Source organism: Hordeum vulgare, chromosome 5H (assembly GCF_904849725.1).
Source record: "Hordeum vulgare subsp. vulgare chromosome 5H, MorexV3_pseudomolecules_assembly, whole genome shotgun sequence".
NCBI lineage: Eukaryota > Viridiplantae > Streptophyta > Magnoliopsida > Poales > Poaceae > Hordeum > Hordeum vulgare.
Window position 1 is genome coordinate 393,413,798 of NC_058522.1, and position 6,574 is coordinate 393,420,371.

The window sequence follows — 6,574 nt, forward strand, 5'->3', positions numbered from 1 at the left end:
GCTACAAACTCTTGAGCTTACCGTGTCCTCCACAAGTCCTCAACACTCATTGAGGAGACGTGTAACGTGGATTTTGATGAGAGTAATGGCTCCCAAGTGGAGCAAAGTGTCTCTATGATGTAGGTGATGAAATTACTCCCCAAGCCATAAGAAGAATGGGTGCGGGACACTTCATGGCCGTTAAGGAACCCCTTGTGGCTGACGGAGAAGGACAATGTTCCACTCATGTGGAACCATCACCGACGCAAGACCCACACGCTTCCAAAGAACAAGCAGAAGGGGCCCTCGACCTTGTGATCTTGATCAAGGACAAGATCAACCTCAGAATGATCCTGCACCTAGTGATGTCCTTGATCAAGATCACCCCTCTGAGGATGCTCATGTTCAAGAGCAAGCTCCAAATCAAGACCAATTTCAAGATCAAGAGAAAGCACAAGAACAAAATCAAGCTCAAGATCAAGGGTAAACTTGCAAAGGCAAGACACAAACGGCTCCTCAGCTTACCCCTGAGGATATTCGAGAAAGACGTGCAGACAGGAATGCCGAAAATCTCATAAAGAATTCTCATATACTGGAGAATGTCTATGACAGCTTACACAGAGGGGTAACCACTCGTCGTCAATTAACAAACTTTATTACCCATCATGCGTTTGTTTCTTGCACTAAACTCCTAAAGGTACAAGAGGCTCTCGATGACATGGATTGGGTTGAAGCCATGTAGGAAGAACTCAACAATTCCGAGCGCAACAAAGTGTTGCAATTGGTGCCAAGACGAAAGGAGAACCATAATGTCCTTGGGATAAAGTGGTTCTTTAAGAACAAGAAATATGTGAACGGTGTCTTCACTCGTAATAAGGCAAGATTGGTAGCACAAGGCTACTCACAAGTCAAGGGCATTCAATACGGTGAAACCTTTGCTCATGTCGCTCACCTTGAATCTATTTGCATGTTGCTTGCATTTGATTCTCATCATAACTTCAAATTATACCAAACGGATGTGAAGAGTGCATGTCTTAATGGTCCCCTTAAGAATTTGGTTTATGTCAAGCAACCCCTGGGTTCGAGGATCCCAAGTTCCCTAATCATGTGTATGGTCTCGATAAGGCACTCTATGGCCTTAAACAAGCCCCACGTGCGTGGTATGAGCACCATACCAAGATGTTACATGACCATGGATTTGAAGTTGGGAAAATTAACCCCACTCTTTTTACTAAGAAGGTCAAGGTAAGCTTGTTCATATGCCAACTATATGTTGATGATATTATCCTTGGTTGTCCTAACAAAGCTTTTAGTGAAGAATTTGCGGCTAAAGAGTTTGAGATGTCTCTGATGGGAGAGTTGAAGTTTTTCCTTGGATTCAAAGTCAAGCAACGAAGTTAAGGGACCTTCATCAATCAAGCAAAATATACTCAAGACATGCTTAAAAGGTTCAAGATGGATGATCTCAAACCAGCCAAGGCCAACACTCCCATTCCTCTCAACTACCATCTTGGCCTCGATCCCAATGGCAAAGTTGTGGCTCCAAAGGTATATCGCTCTATGATCGGCTCCTTGCTTTAGCATTGTACATCCAGACTGGATATTATGTTGAGTGTGGGAATTTGTGCACAATTGCAATCCGCACCTAAGGAAAGACACTATGTGGTGGTCAAGCGAATCTTTCGATATTTTGCTCATTCCCCAAACTTTGGCTTATGGTATCCCAAAGGTGCTTCACTTGATCTCATAGGATATTTCGACTAGGATTGGGCGGAAGACTGTGTGGATAAGAAGTCAACTTCGGGAGGTTGCCAATTCCTTGGTCGCTCTCTGGTAAGTTGGTATTCAAAGAAACAAAATTGTGTTTCTCTCTCGTCCATCCAGGCCAAATATGTAGCTACTGCCAGTTGTTGTGCTCAGTTTCTTTGGATGAGGCAACTTTAAAGTATTATGGTGTCACTTGTGACAAAGTGCATCTTTATTGTGATAATATTAGTGCTATCTCGATCTCCAACAACCCTATTCAGCATTGCAAGACGAAGCATATGAGTATTCTCCACCATTTCATTCGGGAGCATATAAAGCGTGGGAAAATTGATTTCATTTATCTGAACACTAATCATCAACTTGCAGATATATTAATGAAGCCTTTGAATGAAGCAAGATTTCATGAGTTAAGGCATGAGCTAAATATCATTGATTTGAGCAATGTGGATTGAAACTAGGCACACCCCACCACTGTCATGATTTTATCTTGTTTAGGTGTAGGCATGGATTTAGGGGGAGTTTTGTTCTCCCAATGAACTCTACCTCCCCCTATTATGCATAAATCAATCAAGTCTTTCACTTTGCCCATTTTGAATGGTGCTAGTGCTTCAAAGACGAGTTTTGGTCATGGGCCCAAGGTTAAAATCTTCGCGGTGCCATACCATTTGACTCAAACATAGGTGGCCTCGGCCACCGCCCATTCTTTGTGAGACTATTGCTCTGTTTAACTCTTCATTGTGTGTATTGTTATTTCCCTCGAGCTTATTATCATCTTTTTTATTGCTTAAATTTTCTGGAATTTTTGTCGTGTTGTTCTTCGTAGTTTGGGGCTGGGCTGATCTTGTGACAGAAGCGGTACTACCACTCTGGCATGGCCGGTACTACCGCTCATGTCCGCGGTACTACCGCTTCGGGAACCGCCTAGGGGGTCATGAGATGGGCAGGGTGTTGGGTAACGTAGCATAAATTCAAAAAATTTCCTACGCATATTCAGATCTTCCTATGGAGAGACCGGCAACGAGAGAGGGGTGAGTGCATCTTCATACCTTTGAAGATCGCTAAGCGAACGCGTTACTAGAACGCGGTTGATGGAGTCGTACTCGCTGCGATTCAGATCGCGGTGTGATTCCGATCTAGTGCCGAACTACGGCACCTCCGCGTTCAACACACGTGCAGCCCGGTGACGTCTCCTGCACCTTGATCCAGCAAGGAGGAGGGAGAGGTTGGGGAAGAACTCCAGCAGCAAGACGGCATGGTGTCGATGGAGAGACGAGGTCTCCCGGCAGGGCTTCGCCAAGCACCGGTAGAGAGGAGGAGAAAGAAGGGCAGGGCTGCGCCGAGGGAGAGGGAAAAGTCTGTCCCCAAATGGCCAAAACCCTTCTATATTTATAGGAGGAGGGGGAGGGCTACGCCACCCCTAGGGTTCCCTCCCTAGGGGCCGGCGGCCACCAGATGGGAGAGGGGGGGCGGCGGCCACGGTGGGAGAGGTGTGGAGCACCACGTGGTGGGCCTAAGGCCCACCTGCGCCTAGGGTTGCCCCCTATCCCCACCACATGCGCCTTGGGCTGGGTGTGGGAGGCGCACCAGCCCACCTAGGGGCTGGTTCCCTCCCTTACTTGGCCCATCTAGCCTCTCGGGGCCGGTGGCCCCTCCCTGTGGACCCCGGGGCCACTTCCGGTGGTCCCGGTACGTTACCGGTGACGCCCGAAACACTTCCGGTGTCCAAAACCATCCGTCCTATATATCAATCTTTACCTCCGGACCATTCCGGAGCTCCACGTGACGTCCGAGATCTCATCCGGGACTCCGAACAACTTTTGGTAACCTCGTATAACAATTCCCTATAACCCTAGCGTCATCGAACCTTAAGTGTGTAGACCCTACGGGTTCGGGAGATAGGCAGACATGACCGAGACACCTCTCCGTCCAATAACCATCAGCGGGGTCTGGATACCCATGGTGGCTCCCACTTGCTCCACGATGATCTCATCGGATGAACCACGATGTCTAGGATTCAATCAATCCCGTATACAATTCCCTTTGTTTGTCGGTATAGAACTTGCCCGAGATTCGATCGTCGGTATACCTATACCTTGTTCAATATCGTTACCGGTAAGTCTCTTTACTCGTTCCGTAGCACGTCATCGTGTGACTAACTCCTTAGTCACATTGAGCTCATGATGACATTCTACCGAGTGGGCCCAGACATACCTCTCCGTCACACGAAGTGACAAATCCCGATCTCGATTCGTACCAACCCAACAGACACTTTCGGAGGTACCTGTAGTGCACCTTTATAGTCACCCAGTTACGTTGTGACGTTTGATACACCCAAAGCACTCCTACGGTATCCAGGAGTTGCACAATCTCACGGTCGAAGGAAAAGACAGTTGACATTAGAAAAGCTTTAGCATACGAACAATACGATCTAGTGCTACGCTTAGGATTGGGTCTTGTCCATCACATCATTCTCCCAATGATGTGATCCCATTATCAATGACATCTAATGACCATGACCAGGAAACCATGATCATCCATTGACTAACGAGCTACCAACTAGAGGCTTGCTAGGGACACATTGTGATCTATTTATTCACACATGTATTACCTTTTCGTGTAAATACAATTATAGCATGAACAATAGACGATTATCATGAACAAGGAAATATGATAATAACCATTTTATTATTGCCTCTAGGGCATATTTCCAACAGTCTCCCACTTGCACTAGAGTCAATAATCTAGTTACATTGTGATGTATCGAACACCCATAGCATTATGGTGTTGATCATGTTTTGCTCGTGGAAGAGGTTAATCAACGGGTCTGTGACATTCAGATCCGTGTGTACTTTACAAATCTCTATTACTCCACTCTGGACGTGGTCCTGAATGGAGTTGTAGCGGCGTTTAATGTGCTTCGTCTTCCGGTGAAACTTGGGCTCCTTGGCTATGCCAATAACCCAAGTGTTATCTCAGAAGAGTGTCATTGGACCCGACGCGCTTGGAACCACTCCAAGGTCGGTGATGAGCTCCTTCATCCAAATTCCTTCATGAGCCGCTTCTGAAGCAGCTATGTACTCCGCTTCACATGTAGATGTTGCCACGACTTCTTGCTTGCTGCTGCACCAGCTCACTGCCCCACCATTCAAAACATATACGTATCCGGTCTGTGACTTAGAGTCATCCGGATCTGTGTCGAAGCTAGCGTCGACGTAAACATTTACGACGAGCTCTTCGTCACCTCCATAAACGAGAAACATTTCCTTAGTCCTTTTCAGGTACTTGGATATTCTTGATCGTTGTCCAGTGTTCCATACTGGGATCACTTTGGTACCTCCCTACCAAACTTATGGCAAGGTTTATATCAGGTCTGGTACACAGCATGGCATACATAAGAGAGCCTACGGCTGAAGCGTAGGGGACAGAACTCATCTTCTCTCTATCTGCTGCCGTGGTCGGCGACTGAGTCTTACTCAATCTCATACCTTGCAAAACTGGAAAGAACCCTTTCTTTGAGTTTTCCATATTGAACTTCTTCAATATCTTGTCAAGGTATGTACTTTGCGAAAGACCTATGAGGCGTCTCGATCTATCTCTATAGATCTTGATGCCTAATATGTATGCAGCTTCTCCAAGGTCCTTCATCGAAAAACTCTTGTTCAAATAGGCCTTTATGCTCTCCAACATCTCTACATTATTCCCCATCAATAATATGTCATCCACATACAGTATGAGGAAAGCTATAGAGCTCCCACTCACTTTCTTGTACAGACAGGCTTCTCCATAAACCTGTATGAACCCAAACGCTTTAATCACCTCATTAAAGAGAATGTTCCAACTCCGAGATGCTTGCACCAGCCCATAGATGGAGCGCTGGAGCTTGCACACTTTTTTAGCATCCTTAGGGTCGACAAAACCTTCTGGTTGCATCATATACAACTCTTCCTTAAGGTTCCCGTTAAGGAACGTTGTTTTGACGTCCATTTGCCAAATTTCATAATCATAAAAGGCGACAATCGCTAACATGATTCGGACTGATTTCAGCTTCGCTACGGGAGAGAAAGTCTCTTTGTAGTCAACTCCTTGAATTTGTCGAAAACCCTTTGCGACAAGTCGAGCTTTATAAACGGTTACATTACCGTTTGCATCAGTCTTCTTCTTGAAGATCCATTTATTTTCTATGGCTCGCCGGTCATCGGGCAAGTCCACCAAAGTCCATACTTTGTTATCATACATGGATCCTATCTTGGATTTCATAGCTTCAAGCCATTTGTTGGAATCCGGGCCCACCATCGCTTCTTCATAGTTCGAAGGTTCACCATTGTCTAACAACATGATTTCCATCACAGGGTTGCCGTACCACTCTGGTGCGAAGCGTGCCCTCGTGGACCTTCGCGGTTCAGTAGTAACTTGATCCGAAGCTTCATGATCATCATCATTAACTTCCTCTTCAGTTGGTGTAGGCGCCACAGGAACAACTTCCCGTGCTGCGCTACTATCGTGTTCGAGAGGGGGTGTAATTACCTCATCAAGTTCTACCTTCCTCCCACTTACTTCTTTCGAGAGAAACTCTTTCTCTAGAAAGGATCTGTTCTTGGCAACAAGGATTTTACCTTCGGATCTAAGATAGAAGGTATACCCAATAGTTTCCTTAGGGTATCCTATGAATACGCATTTCTCCGCTTTGGGTTCGAGCTTTTCTGGTTGAAGTTTCTTCACATAAGCATCGCAGCCCCAAACTTTAAGAAATGACAACTTAGGTTTCTTGCCAAACCATAGTTCATACGGTGTTGTCTCAGCGGATTTAGACGGTGCCCTATTTAAAGTG